Here is a 16608-nt window from a genome sequence, read left to right as displayed (position 1 = left end):
TATGAACTGTGGGTGTATCTCGATGAGTGTGATGTTTATATATGAACTGTGGGTGTATCTCTATGAGTGTGATGTTTATATATGAACTGTGGGTGTATCTCTATGAGTACGATGTTTATATATGAACTGTGTGTGTATCTCTATGAGTGCGATGTTTGTGTATGAACTGTGGAATGAACAGGAGGGGCAATTCCTCCTGGGGTTATATTTTCTTCCACGACAATAACACAAAGTAAAGATTGGGTGTAGAGCCGAGATAGCTCAGTTGGGAGAGCGTTAGACTGAAGATTTGAAGGTCCTTGGTTCAATCCCGAGTTTCGGCAGTTTTTGGTTGTTTACTTTCTTCTTCCTTGCTTCGATTCTCGGATTTATTTGCAGTGAAATTTAATTCCCGCCACTGAAGGATTGGAGATTGAATCGAGAGACATCAAGGATGGGAAATATTTATATCGTTTGTATTTGGCTGTTATTTCTCTGTTACCTTCTGCCTTTTTCTCTTGGTTTTGTCTCTCTCGGTGCCGGGTGACCATTTGATTTGTCGTAAACTGATGCATTTTCCACATCTCGGGGCGGTCAGACCCGCTCCGTCTGTCTGTTGCTGCTGATGATCATTAATGGGAACAGGCCGCGAGTTAAACGTTTATCTGCAAATTGGAGAAAGACAAATAAAAAGAAAGACGTGTTTATCCTGTCCAGGGGCAAAGTTACAACGGATGTAATTCAAACAACGGTCCCCGTGAATTTTTCTGTGGATTTTCTTTTTAAAGCTTCGATTTCAAAAGTTACAAAAACGCGAAATAAATAAAGTAAATTACAAGAATCGAGTCCGTGATCATTATGTTACAGTATACTCTTTGCAAACGAGTTAACCGTCCGTACCAACGGCACATTCGGCTGTTTAATTAATTGTTGTGCCTGCAGCGATTTCTGCACTTGGACCCCTAAATCTCTCTGCTCCTCCACAGCACTGAGTTTCTCACCATTTAGAAAATACTCTGATTTCTCTTTCTTAGACTTAAAGTGTATGACCTCGGTCTCCCCCACATTTAACTCTATTTGCCACAGTTTTGTCCACACACTTAATCTATCAATTCCCACTTTTCAATTTCCTGCTACCATCTGCATTACTTCCTGCGTCACCAGAAGGCTGCGTGTTCAAAACACGGGGTAACCGTTGCCTTTAGAGCTGATAGGATTCTGTATCGTTCCGGAATGAATGTTTCATCTGCTTTTTCTCAATAAACAGAACCTTGCTCTAAATTCTGGTTCTCTGGTTCTCAAATTTCAGCAAATCGTTTCATTTTGCCCTCGACTTTTGATCTTGTGCTGCGGATGAAACTTTTGCAAAGAGGGAGAAGAAGTCCCCAAATCGCCCCACGTGTATCTCAAACGCTTTGGGAAGAAGTTCTGTGTAAACAATCAGGAATTTAAAGGCACCTCAATGACCTGCACTTTCATTGAATGACTTTTTTTCGCCATTGGAATCGACGTGAAATCGCTGTCGGCTTTCATCTCACTGAAGTGGAGAGTGTGGCCGCCTTGTATCGGTCAACGTGTTAGTGACGAGTTTGGGTGAAGCACGGGTCGCGTTTTTTTTCTGAAATCTCACCAAGCACCGGGGAAAAGAAACTTAGAATCAAACTGTCCCTGTAAGTGATGAATTGAAGGGAATATCGCTCCAAACAGATCTGGACAATGCGCAGCGCAGCCGCACAGGAGTTACAAATCCACCCTCTCGCCACTCGGCAATCGGATTAACTGAACTTTACTCTGGCCCGTGTCACCGCGCTGAAATCGAGTCTTTCTCGGCCACATTTTTTCTGAACATAATAATTACTGGTTTAAGAGTGAAGATTGTCGTCCACTTCACTGTAAATGCAAGAGACAACTTTGCAGACATCGTGCAGTGTCACAGACCTGCTGGTTTGTCCTGCTCATTTCATCTCATCTCATTTTCCGCAAACCTGAATATTACTGGAACAGAGAATGGCGAATCACAGCTCAAAAATCAATCCTCTCTTCCACGAACGGACTGAGTCTTTCAACATACAGGTGTTTAATAGCAAGGTGAGTTTAATTTTCAGAAATAATACAGCACAGATTTTGACTCCTGCACGCTGCACACATTTTATTTTGGAAGAGTAAACTGATTGGAAGAAAGCTGTTACATTGAGTGCGGCAACCTGAAGCGTCAGCTCGATGAATTCGTCCTTGAACATTTGCAAGCTCTGTTTCTGTGGCGCAATTGGTTCGCGCGTTCGGCTGCGAACTGAAAAGTTGGTGGTTTGAACCCACTCGAGGACGCTGAAGCAACGTTTCACCTTAACATTCATTGTCTCGCATTTCTTGGGTTCGAATGTGTTTCTTGTCTGCCAGAAAATGTACCGCAAACATTGCCAGCTGAGTGCGTCTGATTTTCCACCATTTATTCTGCGGTTGGATAAGAGGCATATGAAAAATATCCAAAAAAACGAGGTTGGCTTGAATGAAGTCGGAATAGTTCTTGACAGAGAAGGTTCGAAGGTTGCAAGCGAGCTCCTTCACACTGACATGGATATTTCTGCAGTGAGCGACATCAGACTGTTTCCACAATGAATGTCACTCCCTTTATTTTGGAAAAGTGAAATGGTATTCACATTCCGACTGGTTTCAGTTGATTTGTGAGAGATCGCTAAAGGATCAATCTCCGGTGAAGACGGCCTTTATCTCTCTCTCTGTTGGCCGAATCCAAAATGAAATTGGAGCTGGACTAATCATGCAAGAAATCAGGAATCACTTTAGCAAACAAAATACGGCGGAAAGCTGGAACTCTCTCATCCCAAAGGATGTGGATTGTGGTTCAATTCATAATTTGAAGTCTGATATTGATAGATCGTTTTTCGATTCGGGTACCAAGGAATATCAGGCCAAGACGGAGAAACAGAGATGAATTGCAGATCAACTCATGATCTAATTGAATGGGGCAGCAGGTTCGAGGGGCTGAATGGCCTTCTCTTGTCCCGATGTTCCGATACTGCTCAGCGCGGGGCTGGACGAATGGTAAAAGACATCAGACTAACTCCAGAATGAAAAAAAACGGGTGTTCAGAAGGAGATTCCCTGAGATTGTGGAACGAACTGAAATCCTGCAGCAAAGCCAACAGTTGTCTCTCTGCAATAATAAGAATGGAAGAAATTAAGCAGTCGGCCCGGCTAGCTCAGTCGGTAGAGCATGAGACTCTTAATCTCAGGGTCGTGGGTTCGAGCCCCACGTTGGGCGATTTGTGTTCGACTTTTCACACTCGGTGATAAAATTTTTAAAGTGCAACCTCTTGTCTCCAGATTCGAAACAGGCACAACCCTGCGCTGTGTGAAAGGAAACCGTGAGCGTTGCCAAATATCCACTCCCTCCCGATTCTACCTTCTCGTTCCCTCCACATGGGACACGGACAGGTTATCGGTTCAATTGGATTCACTTTTTGTTGTTATTAAAAATGTTGAAGGTCAGAAAATGTAATATTTAGGAGATGCCAACGCTGGAACAATTCGCCTCTCTGATACCTCCTGATCCCCCCGAACCCGATTTGATTCTCCCTGTGCTCCTTATCATCGCTGATACGCTCTGTCTCTTACCTTCTCCGATACCCTCACAGATTCCATAATCCACTTTGAACCGTGTCAGCGCCATTCACCTGCTCTGATACCTATTGATTGCCCCTTACACAGATGCGCCCTGAGCCGCCTTACACTCTCCCATACTCGGCAGTCCTTCCCCTCTCTCAGATCTTAAAACACTCTCTGATGCCATCTGACTGCCCGCTCTCCTCTTTGAGCCCCCTTACACTCTCTGATGCCCTCTGATAGTACATTCCCCTCTCTGAGATGCCCTTGCCACAATGGATCGCCAATAAGAAGTGATTAGACGCCCTGAGGCCTTCTCAGAAGCAATTACCGTCCCTGGTATCAAAGTGCGGTGTAACTTCACAGGTGGATCCACCGGTCTGTGTTCAGGATGAGATCAAGAGTTTGATCGGTCGCTGCTGCTTCCGCCTCTGAGAGCTCAATCGGCGGTCGGTACCGATCTTCCTCCCACAAACTGGGTGTGGATATATGAGTGCGCTGTTGATTTATAAACTTTGGTAGTTTCCGTATGACAACGATGTTTATATATGAACTGTGGGTGTATCTCTACGAGTACGATGTTTATATATGAATTTTGGAATGAACAGGAGGGGCAATTCCTCCTGGGGTTATATTTTCTTCCACGACAATAACACAAAGTAATCGTTGGGTATACAGCCGAAATAGCTCAGTTGGGAGAGCGTTAGACTGAAGATCTGAAGGTCCTTGGTTCAATCCCGAGTTTCGGCAGTTTTTGTTTGTTTGCTTTCTTCTTCCTTGCTTCGATTCTCGGATTTATTTGCAGTGAAATTTAATTCCCGCCACTGTCGGATTGGGGATTGAATCGAGAGACATCAAAGATGGGAAATATTTATATCGTTTGTATTTGGCTGTTATTTCACTGTTACCTTCTGCCTTTTCCTCTTGGTTTTGTCTCTCTCGTTGCCAGGTGACTATTTGATTTGACCGAAACTGATCCATTTTCCACATCTCGGGGCGGTCAGACCCGCTCTGTCTGTGTTGCTGCTGATGATCATTAATGGGAACAAGCCGCGAGTCAAACGTTTATCTGCAAATTGGAGAAAGACAAATAAAAAGAAAGACGTGTTTCTCCTGCCCAGGGGCAAAGCTACAACGGATGTAATTCAAAAACGGTCCCCGTGAATTTTTCTGTGGATTTTCTTTTTGAAGCTTCTATTTCAAAAGTTATAAAACGCGAAATAAATAAAGTAAATTACAAGAATCGAGACCGTGATCATTATGTTACAGTATACTCTTTGCAAATGAGTTAACCGGCCGTACCAACGGCACATTAGGCTGTTTAATTAATTTTTGTACCTGCAGCGATTTCTGCACTTGGACACCTAAATCTCTCTGCTCCTCCACAGCACCGAGTTTCTCACCATTTAGAAAATACTCTGATTTATCTTTCTTAGATTTCAAGTGTATGACCTCGGTCTTCCCCACATTGAACTCTATTTGCCACAGTTTTGTCCACACACTTAATCTCTCAATTCCCACTTTTCAATTTCCTGCTCCCATCTGCATTACTTCCTGCGTCACCAGAAGGCTGCGTGTTCAAAACACGGGGTAACCGTTGCCTTTAGAGCTGATAGGATTCTGTATCGTTCCGGAATGAATGTTTCATCTGCTTTTTCTCAATAAACAGAACCTTGCTCTATATTCTGGTTCTCTGGTTCTCAAATTTCAGCAAATCGTTTCATTTTGCCCTCGACTTTTGATCTTGTGCTGCGGATGAAACTTTTGCAAAGAGGGAGAAGAAGTCCCCAAATCGCCCCAAGTGTATCTCAAACGCTTTGGGAAGAAGTTCTGTGGAAACAATCAGGAATTTAAAGGCACCTCATTGACCTGCACTTTCATTGAACGAGTTTTTTTCGCCATTGGAATCGACGTGAAATCGCTGTCGGCTTTCATCTCACTGAAGTGGAGAGTGTGGCCGCCTTGTATCGGTCAATGTGTTAGTGACGAGTTTTGGTTAAGCACGGGTCGCGTTTATTTCTGAAATCTCACCAAGCACCGGGGAAAAGAAACTTGGAATCAAACTGTCCCTGTAAGTGATGAATTGAAGTGAATATCGCTCCAAATATATCTGGACAATGTGCAGCGCAGCCGCACAGGAGTTACAAATCCACCCTCTCGCCACTCGGCAATCGCATGAACTGAACTTTACTCTGGCCCAGTGTCACCGCGCTGAAATCGAGTCTTTCTCGTCCATATTTTTCTTAACATAATAATTACTGGTTTAAGAGTGAAAATTTTCGTCCACTTCACTGCAAGTGCAAGAGACAACTTTGTAGACACCGTGCAGTGTCACAGATCTGCTGGTTTGTCCTGCTCATTTCATCTCATCTCATTTTCAGCAAACCTGAATATTACTGGAACAGAGAATGGCGAATCACAGCTCAAAAATCAATCCTCTCTTCCACGAGCGGACTGAGTCTTTCAACATACAGGTGTTTAATAGCAAGGTGAGTTTAATTTTCAGAAATAATACAGCACAGATTTTCACTCGTGCAAGCTGCACACATTTTATTTTGGAAAAGTAAACTGATTGGAAGAAAGCTGTTACATTGAGTGCGGCAACCTGAAGCGTCAGCTCGATGAATTAGTCCTTGAACCTTTGCAAGCTCTGTTTCTGTGGCGCAATTTGTTTGCGCGTTCGGCTGCGAACTGAAAAGTTGGTTTTTCGAACCCACTAGAGAACGCTAAAGAAACCTTTCATCTTAACATTCATTGTCTCGCATTTCTTGGGTTCGAATGTGTGTCTTCTCTGCCTGAAAATGTACCGCAAACATTTCCAGCTGAGTCCGTCTGATTTTCCACCATTTATTCTGCGGTTGGATAACAGGCATCTGAAAAATATCCAAAAGAACGAGATTGGCTTGAACGAAGTCGGAATACGTCTTGACAGAGAAGGTTCGAAGGTTGCAAGCGAGCTCCTTCACACTGACATGGATATTTCTGCAGTGAGCGACATCAGACTGTTTCCACAATGAATGTCACTCCCTTTATTTTGGAAAAGTGAAATGGTATTCACATTCCGACTGGTTTCAGTTGATTTGTGAGAGATCGTCAAAGGATCAATCTCCGGTTAAGACGGCCTTTTTATCTCTCTCTGTTGGCCGAATCCAAAATGAAATTGGAGCTGGACTAATCATGCAAGAAATCAGGAATCACTTCAGCAAACAAAATACGGCCGAAAGCTGGAACTCTCTCATCCCAAAGGATGTGGATTGTGGTTCAATTCATAATTTGAAGTCTGATATTGATAGATCGTTTTTCGATTCGGGTACCAAGGAATATGAGGCCAAGACGGAGAAACAGACATGAATTGCAGATCAACTCATGATCTAATTGAATGGGGCAGCAGGTTCGAGGGGCTGAATGGCCTTCTCTTGTCCCGATGTTCCTGTACTGCTCAGCGCGGGGCTGGACGAATGGTAAAAGACATCAGACGAACTCCAGAATGAAAAAAACGGGTGTTCAGAAGTAGATGCCCTGAGATTGTGGAACGAACTGAACTCCTGCAGCAAAGCCAACAGCTGTCTCTCTGCAATAATAAGATGGGAAGAATTTCAGCAGTCGGCCCGGCTAGCTCAGTCGGTAGAGCATGAGACTCTTTATCTCAGGGTCGTGGGTTCGAGCCCCACGTTGGGCGATTTGTGTTCTACTTTTCACACTCGGTGATAAAATTTTTAAAGTGCAACCTCTTGTCTCCAGATTCGAAACAGGCACAACCCTGAGCTGTGTGGAAGGAAACCGTGAGCGTTGCCAAATATCCACTCCCTCCCGATTCTACCTTCTCGTTCCCTCCACATGGGACACGGACAGGTTATCGGTTCAATTGGATTCACTTTTTGTTGTTATTAAAAATGTTGAAGGTCAGAAAATGTAATATTTAGGAGATGCCAACTCTGGAACAATTCGCCTCTCTGATACCACTTGATCCCCCCTTACCCTATTTGATTCTCCCTGAGCTCCTTATCATCGCTGATACGCTCTGTCTCTTACCTTCTCCGATACCCTCAGAGAGTCCATGATCCACTTTGAACCTTGTCAGCGATCTTTACCTGCTCTGATACCCACTGAGTGCCCCTCACACAGATGCGCCCTGAATCCCCTTGCACTCTCCCATACTCGGCAGTCCTTCCCCTCTCTCAGATCTTAAGACACTCTCTGATGCCATCTGACGGTCGCTTCCTCTCTATGAGCCTCCTTACACTCTCTGATGCCATCTGACGGTCCCTTCCTCTCTATGAGCCTCCTTACACTCTCTAATGCCATCTGACTGTCCCTTCCCCTCTCTGAGATCCCCTTGCCCCGATGGATCGCCACGATGAAGCCATTAGGCTCCCTGATACCTTCTCAGATCCCATTACCCTCCCTGATACATTAGTGCGATGTAATTTCACAGGTGGATCTTCCGGTCTGTCTTAAGGATGAGATCCAGAGTTTGTTCGGTCGCTGCTACTTCCGCCTCTCCCACTCTGAGAGCTCGATTGGCGGTCGGTACCGATCTTCCTCCTATAAACTGGATGTGGATGTATGAGTGCGCTGGTGATTTATAAACTGTGGGAGTTTATATGTGAAAGCGATGTTAAGACATGAACTGCAGGTGTGTATATCTGAGTGCGATGTTAATATATGTGAACTGTGGGTGCGTATATGAGTGCGGTGTTTATATATGAACTGTGGGGTTTTATATATGACTGACTGCGATGTTTAATTATGTACTGTGGTTGGGTATATATGATTGCGATGTTTAAATATGAACTCTGGTTGGGTATATATGAGTGCGATGTTTATATATGAAGTGCGGTAATGAACAGGAAGAGCAAGGCGTCGCGGGGGTTATATTTTCTTGCAGGACAATGAGGCAAAGTTGCATTTGCTGTGGGGTCAAAATCGCTGAGTTGGAATTGCGTTAAACTGAAGATCTAAAGGTTGTTCATTCAATCCCGGGTTTCGGCAGTTTTTGGTTATTTAGTTTCTTCTTCTTTGGGTGGATTCTCGCATTTATTTACAGTGAAGTTTGATTCCCGCCACTGAAGGATTTGGAACGGAATAGAGAGACATCAAGGATGGAAAATATTTCTATCGACTTAATATAGTTTTTGTTTCTCGATTCCCCTCTATCTTTTTCTCTTGGTTTTGTCTCTCTCGGTGCCGGGTGATTATTTGATTTGATTCACGTGTCCAAAGCTGATGCCTTTTCTCCATCTCGGGGCGGTCAGACCCGCTCTGTCTGTCTGCTGCTGCTGATGATCATTAATGCGAACAGGCCGCGAGTTAAACGTTTCTCTGCAAACCTGAGAATGACAAATAAAAAGAAAGACGTGTTTCTCCGGCCCAGGGGTAAAGTTACAATGGATGTTATTCAAAAAACTGTCCCCGTCACTTCGTCTGAGGCCCCATTTGTGAAGCTTGGTTTTAAAATCATATAAACCCGAATCAAAGCCCCTTATCAGCTCATACAGGAATCAAACCGCGATCGTGATATTATGGCAGGTCGAAGCAAGCTAACGAACCGTTGCTGACATCCCATTAACGATTTTCAATCGTTTTTGTACCTATAGTGGTTGGTTGCGGTTTCTGTACACGGACCCCGAAATCTCTCTGAACCTCCACAGTTCCCAGCTTCTCACCATTGAGAAAATACTCTCATTTATCTTTCTTAGATTTAAATGAATGACCTCGCTCTCCCCCACATTGAACTCTATTTGCCGCAGTTTGGGCCACTCACTGAATCTGTCAATTCACACTTTTCAACTTCTTGCTTCTATCTTCATTACTTATTGCTCCCCCAGAAGGATGCTTGTTCAAATTACGCCGGGGTAACAGTTGCTTTTTGAGCTGATAGGATTCTGGATCTTTCCAAAATAAATGTTTTTTTGCTTTTTCTCAACAAACAGAACCTTGCTCTAAAGTTTGATTACTTTGTTCCCCGGTTTAAGGGAGGTGTCTCATTTTGCACTCGACTTTTGATCTTGAACTGCGGTTGAAACTTTCGCAAAGAGGGAAAAGTCCCCACATCGCTTGAGCGGAATCTCAAACGCTTTGGGAAGAAGTTCAGTGCGAACAATCAGGAATTTAAAGGTACCTCAATGACCTGCACTTTCTTTGAATGAGTTTTCTTCGACATTACATTCAACCGTGAAATCGGCCTCGGCTTTCATCTAACTGAAGTGAAGAGTGTGGCCGCCTTGTATCTGTCAGCGTGTAAGTGACGAGTTTGGGGTCAGTATGGCTCGCGTTCCATTTTGAAATCTCACCAAGCACCAGAAAAAAGAAACTTAGAATCCAACTGTCCCTGTCAGTGATGAATTGAAGTGAATATCGCTCGAAGCAGATCTGGACAATGTGCAGTGCAGCCGCACGGGAGTTCCAAATCCACCCTCGCACCACTCGGCAATCAGAGAAACTTAACTTTACTCTGGCCCAGTGGCACCGCGCTGAAATCAAGTCTTTCTCGGCCACATATTTTCCTAACATCAGAGTTACTGGTTTAAGAGTGAAAACTGCCGTCCGCTTCACTGTAAGTGCAAGAGACAACTTTGTAGTGTCACAGACCTGCTCGTTGGACCTGCTCATTTCATCTCATCTGATCACCTGCAAACCGAATCATTACTGGAATAGACAATGGTGAATCACAGCTCGAAAAATCAATCCTCTCTACTACTGGGTGACCGAGTCTTCCAACATACAGGCATTTAGGGACAAGGGGAGTTTGATGTTCAGAAATAAGACGGCAACGATTTTCACTCGTGCAAGCTGCACACCCTTTATTTTGGAAAAGTAAACTGATGGCAAGACAGCTGTTTCATTGATCGTTGCAAGCTGAATTAGCTCGGTGAATTAGTGGTTCAGAAGGGCAAACGTCGTGTCTCTGTGGCGCAATTGGTTAGCGCGTCTGGCTATTAACTGAAAAGTTGGTGGTTTGAGCCCACCCGCGGATGACAGAGAGCTTTCATCTTAACATTCGTTGTTTCGCATTTCCCGGTTTCGAATGTGTGTTCTGTTTGTATGAAAATGCACCTAAACATTGCCAGTTGAGCGCGGCTGATCTTCCACCATTTAATCTGCGGCCGGATAACAGGCATTTGAGGTCCAGTTTTGAGCTTCCAGATCTGTTCGCACAACACGCTGATTGGTGTTCTCAGTGCGAAGACGGGACTTGGTCTCCACGGGGACTGTGCGGTGGTCACTCCCACCAATACTGTCATGTACTGATGCATTTCCGACAGGTAGATTTGTGAGGACGAGGTCAAGTAATTTTCCCCCTCGTGTTGGTTCGCTCACCATCTGCTGCAGGCCCAGTCTGGCAGCTTTGTCCTTCAGGACTCGGCCAGTAGTCGTGCTACCGAGCCACTCTTGGTGATGGACATTGAAGTCCCCCACTCAGAGTACCTTCTGTGGCCATTGCTACCCTCAGTGCTTTCTCCAAGTGGTGCTCAACATGGAGGAGGACTGATTCATCAGCTGAGGGAGGGCGGTTGGTGGTAATCAGCAGGAGGTTTCCTTGCTCATGTTTGACCTGATGCCATGAGATTTGCATTTTGTCCAGAGTCAATGTTGAGGACTGCCAGGGCCATTCCCTCCTGACTGTATATCACTGCACCGCCACCTCTGGTTTGTCTGTCCTGCCAGTGGGACAGCACATACCCAGGGATTGTGATGGAAGAGTCACGGACCTCTGCTGAAAGGCATGATTCTGTGAGTATGGCTATGTCAGGCTGTTGCTTGACTGCTCTCTCAGTTTTGGCACTGGTCCCCAGATTTTAGTGAGGAGCACTTTGCAGGGTCAACTGGGCTTGGGTGCCTTTTTCATGTCCAGTTTTATTCTGAGTATGAGTTTTTTTACACGAGTTTTTACAACTGAATGGCTTGCTAGGCCATTTCAGAGGGCAATCACGAATCAACCACATTGCTGTGGGCCTGAAGTCACATCATAGGCCAAACGGGTAAGGACGGCAGGTTTCCTTCTCTGAAGGACATTAGTGAACCAGATGGGTTTTATTTATGACAATCCGGTCGTTTCATTGCCACCATTACTGATAGTCGTATTTTAATTCCAGATTTTAATTAATTAATTGAATTTAAATTCCCCAGCTGCCGTGGCAGAATTTGAACTTATGACACGTAGATTATTCGTCCAGGCCTGCTAGATTACAAGTTCAGTAACATAACCACTAATGCTACCGTACTGTATCTGGACTATAACATATTGATTTGACTCTGTTTATTAATTAGTGTTAAAAAAACCGCATTCCCACGGATCACACTGAGATGGGGCCTATTTTTTTTATCAACTATTAAAGGTGACGTTGGGTCTAAGAAATAAAAGTGACTAAAAAAGCAAAATAGAAACTAATAATGTGATGTGGTTCCAGTTTCATTTAATTTTGTGATGAAGAAATAAAGGTGTCAAGGGGGAAAAAAGCAACAATTTCAATGCAACCAAACAAGAAGTCCGGGGGCGAATTGTGGAGCTGTCGTTGGACCCAGTCTCACCTTTTTTCTTCCATTAAAAACAGGCCCATCTCCGTGTGAGCCGTGCGAATGCTGGTTTATGTTCCGGAGCCTGTGGGCCTCGGACTGTGCCTCAGGCTGATTGGAACAGACAATTACTGCCAGTTAACAGCGCTGCGATAAAAAGAGGGAGTCGGTTGTCCATTCTCACTTACCTGAGAGGGTTTGTTTGTTATAATGGAGGGTTTGGGGATTCTTGGTTTGTTACTTGTTGTAATCTGTTCAACTCAGCCGCCCTCTCTCCTTTTCCCCGCCGATAAATGTTGGCTGTCTCCCAAAAACCGCAAAGACTGCGGATTTCCGGGAATTGAAGCCAGTGAGTGTGTGCAGAGAGGCTGCTGCTTTGATGCGGGGAACCGGGATGCACCGCCGTGTTTCTATTCACTGGACAGTCTTCCAGGTGGGTGTATTCTCAGTCCGTTTATATTCTGGGCCAGGACTTTCCAGGTTCACCCGCAATCTAGCTGTACTCGGGGTTTCCCTGGACAGTTTCCTCTTTCTCCTTCCTGTCCTACAACGTCAGTTGGAATTTCAAACCTTTCCAGTCCGGAGAGTGGAAATGGTGGTGTGATTGAGTCTCTAATCCGGCAGAGTATAATTGATTGTGGGATTGGGGGCTGGTAATCAGAAACAGAAAGGGAAATAGTTAATCGGGCTTTGACACAATATCTGCAGTTAGAATCATTCCACCGTTGCTCGGTGACTTGGGACTCACACTGGTTGAATTCTGCCCTGTGTAATTGTCCAGGTAGTTGGGGGAGGGAGGGGCAGAGTGAATGAGCCCCGGCCCCTGTTGCCACTGACCATTTGAATTTGATATTTAATTTCTATCGGAGATGCGAGCAATTTAAATCCAAGCAGCGTGGTGACGAGCTGTAATTAGTCAACTGGTTTCCGTTAGACAGATAATGGGACGGGTTAGAAACTGAAACATGGATGGGGCTTGTCCCCTTCCCTGTAACGGTTCCCTTGACCCTCCCCGTGGGTCAACTAACCGCCTTTCATTGACTCTCTTGCAGTCTGCACCAAGGATGGGCAGGTCCTCATCGCTATCTCCAAGGATTTGACGCTGCCTCCTGTAAACCTGACAACGGTCCATCTGAAGGAGGGAGACGGAGCTGAGTGCAGTCCGACCGTGGCCTCTGCAGACATTGTGCTCTTTCAGTTCGGAGTCACTGAATGTGGCGCTACTCAGCGGGTAGGTATTGCGGGCTGGGAGTCCCATCAATGGCTCAGTTCGGGAATGATGGTCTTCTGTCTCTTGTAGCTGGACGGCATGAACATCCTGTATGAAACGGATGTGTTGGGTGAGTTTGAGATCTTGGATGGCGCTTTGGGATCGGTGACCCGGGACAGCCCTTTCAGGTGAGAATAGGAGCACATTCAGCGCGTAGAGACAGTGAGTACCTGAATTCTTCAGCCGTGTCCGTTCTCTTGCAGGCTCCATGTCCAGTGCAGTTACATGGGAAGCCAGGAGTCTGATCTGCAGGTGAAGCCCAGAGTTTACACCCTTTCTCCACCACTGCCTGCCACTGAGGCCGGGATCCTGCTTCTGGAGCTGAGAATAGCGAGAGGTAACGAGTGCTCGCTGATGGCGAGTGTCCAACTTCAGGCTCTCCAAATAGTGCCCACCCTTCATTTTTCTCTTTTCAGATGGTGGTTACCGGAGCTGGTACGTGGCCAGTGACTACCCGATCCTGAGTGTGCTCCGGGACCACGTGTTTGTGGAGGTTCGTATTCTGAACCGGAACGATCCGTCCCTTGTGCTGCTGCTCAATGACTGCTGGGCGACCCCCACTGCCGAGCCGTATTCGGGGCTCCGATGGGACCTCCTGGTGGAGAGGTAAGGGAGCGAGTGAGGGGGCTTGAGGCAGTGTGGGGATTGGGGAGGGTGCGATTTGGGCGGGGATTAATACAGAAATCGTTACTTCAGTCCGGGTTAGTGATTGGGGAAATATTCCTTCGAAGTTGCTATTTTGTTCCAGACGCTGGTATAATTGGTTTGATGGAAACCTATAACCGTGTGACTCACTCTCTGTCTCTGTTCCAGGTGCCCCTTTGCTGGTGATAACTACAAAACCCGCCTCCTCCCGGTAAACGCTGATTCCCATTTGCTGTTCCCAACTCACCATAATCGTTTTGTCGTCAGCACGTTCGCTTTCTGGGACCGAGTTTCGGGCCGGGCTCTGACCGGGGAGGTGAGTTTCTTTCAGTGCTTCTTTCCCGGTCACTAGGTATCACTTGCTCCCTGGGCTAAATAAGTGAGTAGGCCCCTGTTGGTCGGTTGGCTGTAGAAGCATTGATCTCCTGACTGGGAGCTGTGGGATTGACCATACCGCACTGTCTCTTTGCAGGTTTATTTCCACTGCAGTGCTGAGGTTTGCTACCCTTCCACTCGAGAGAACTGCACTGCTCCCTGCAGCCCCAGTAAGTACCTGTGATCTGAATAGAAACTAAACGCTGATGGGGAGGGTTGGGTGTGGGACATCTGGACATGGGGCTCCCTCAGCAAGAGGCCGAACACTGGGCACAGGGTGAATGTCCCGAATCTGGCGGGTCTGGGAACTTGTCCATTTCCATTCGGTGCAGGTTTCCATTCGAATAGCAATCTAGGGCAGCGGGTCTGAGCACATCTTGCACCAGGTCAGTAATTGTGAAGGATGCTCTGATCCTTGAGCTGGGATGAATGAGGTATTTTTAGTTCCTTGCGACTTGCCCGGATGCTGAGCTGCCCTACTTGCCGACCCCTGAGGAGCAGAATCCTCCTATTGTTGGCACGAGTGTGTTCCACATCCGGTTCGGAATAGTCCACCCTTGGCCTTGGCGAACATTAAACCAGCAGCTTACTATCATCATTCTGACACTGGGAATTCAGGGTGAAACCGAACGGATGTCCCGGGGCCGGACACCTGGCCAATTGAGTGTCTCATAAAACTGCGGGTCAAAGTAGTGCATCAAACAGTGTCTCCTTCACCAGGAGACCAGACTGGCCATTGTGGCAGCAGCAATTGCGAACTCTGCTCAGTTGGCACGTCCTTCTGAGAATCCGGTTGGAATTATAGCCGGAACTGCGATCTCCAAACTCTGTCCGGTACCCAGGGCCCTGATGTGTTTTGCATGAGGCCATCTGATTCAGGATTTCCAGACAGATGAAGATTTAATCATTAACCATGAACTCTTGTCTCTTTCTCTCCTTCGCCCCAGAGAGGCGAAGAAGCGCCGATGACCAGTCTGGGGTATTGGTGACCGCTGATGGACCCATCCTTTTCCTGGAAGGTGAGGCGAGATTGGCTGCTCTGATCCACCAGGACGAGAAAGGTAAAGCAGGGAGCTCCAACCGTGTCTAGTGATGGAGTAACTGGTGCCCAACTCACCCTGGCTTCTCCCCACAGATACTGCTGTTGATTCCCCTTTCCGTGTTCCTGGATTAGCGGTTGGGGCAGCGCTGCTCTCCGTGGCCCTGTTGGTCGGGACTGTTGGTATATGGAAAATGGAGCAGGGCCGGAGGGTGGGCTCCGAGTGCAGCTCCATGGAACTGTAGATGTGTCTGTTGGATAATAAAATCCTGTTATAGATGATTGCTGGTCTCGTGTTATCTTCCAAATGCTCGCTGGGTTGTTCTCTTTGCAGTGAGTTAACTTGGTGTCTGGTTTGAGAATTGTTTTTGCTGCAGTCAACAATTGCAACCTCCCCAATTCGGAATGAGATCCGGGGCAAAGCTGTGGTGGGTTTGTTGTAAAATGGTGTCGGGCAGGAATGACAAGTTCACTTGCCTCTAACTCTGATCCTGTGGGTTGGTCCTGGGCCCATATCTCTGGAATTTCCTCTTCCCTGAGGGCATGGATTGACCAGTTTGCCAAGCCGGGAGAATGTTAGGCTCTCTTCTTGCATGACCACTGGCTGCTGGTCTCGCCGGCTACAGGAACAGCAGAATAGACCAGATGAATGAGTGGCAGGAGGGATTTAAATTCCTGGGACTTAGGGACCGGTTCTGCAGAAGTTGGGACGGGTTACACCGGAGCCGGACCAGGACCGATGTCCTCTTGGGGGTGTTTGCTAGTGCTGTTGGGGAAGGTTAAAACTAGAATGGCAGGGGGCTGGGAACCTGAGCAGGGAGACGGAGGAGGGGGAAAGAAGGATAGAAACAAGACAGAACAGGAAGAAGTAATCGTGGCAGGCAGAGAAAACAAGGGCGATAAACAAATTGGGCCATCGTGCAATAAGGTCGATGGATTAACAGCGCAGATAGATATTAACGGGTATGATATAGTTGCGATTACAGAGACATGGCTGCAGGGTGACCAAGGATGGGAACTGAACATCCAGGGGTATTCAATATTTAGGAAGGACAGGCATAAAGGAGGTGGGGTAGCGTTGTTCGTCAAGGAGGAAATCAATGCAATAGTGAGTAAGGATAGTCATGGCTCGGAAAATCACGATGTCGAATCTGTATGGGTGG

The 16608-nt window shown here is 46.4% G+C and overlaps 1 long non-coding RNA gene and 4 other non-coding genes across 5 annotated transcripts; all 5 read left to right on the top strand.

The window, feature by feature from the left end:
• Positions 1 to 250: 250 nt before the first annotated feature.
• Positions 251 to 323, top strand: trnaf-gaa (transfer RNA phenylalanine (anticodon GAA)). The gene has a single exon. It is a non-coding gene; the product is annotated as a tRNA-Phe (tRNA).
• Positions 324 to 3185: 2862 nt separating this feature from the next.
• Positions 3186 to 3258, top strand: trnak-cuu (transfer RNA lysine (anticodon CUU)). The gene has a single exon. It is a non-coding gene; the product is annotated as a tRNA-Lys (tRNA).
• Positions 3259 to 4276: 1018 nt separating this feature from the next.
• On the top strand, positions 4277 to 4349 carry trnaf-gaa (transfer RNA phenylalanine (anticodon GAA)). The gene has a single exon. It is a non-coding gene; the product is annotated as a tRNA-Phe (tRNA).
• Positions 4350 to 7205: 2856 nt separating this feature from the next.
• trnak-cuu (transfer RNA lysine (anticodon CUU)) lies at positions 7206 to 7278 on the top strand. The gene has a single exon. It is a non-coding gene; the product is annotated as a tRNA-Lys (tRNA).
• An 8076-nt stretch (positions 7279 to 15354) lies between these two features.
• LOC137336067 (uncharacterized) lies at positions 15355 to 15727 on the top strand. Its single transcript, XR_010966554.1, has 2 exons — positions 15355 to 15467; positions 15542 to 15727. It is a non-coding gene; the product is annotated as an uncharacterized lncRNA (long non-coding RNA).
• Positions 15728 to 16608: the final 881 nt, after the last annotated feature.

Source organism: Heptranchias perlo, chromosome 20 (genome assembly GCF_035084215.1).
Source record: "Heptranchias perlo isolate sHepPer1 chromosome 20, sHepPer1.hap1, whole genome shotgun sequence".
In the NCBI taxonomy this organism is placed as follows: domain Eukaryota; kingdom Metazoa; phylum Chordata; class Chondrichthyes; order Hexanchiformes; family Hexanchidae; genus Heptranchias; species Heptranchias perlo.
The sequence above is the reverse complement of the archived record's forward strand: the minus strand, read 5'-3'. Positions and strand labels throughout refer to the sequence as shown.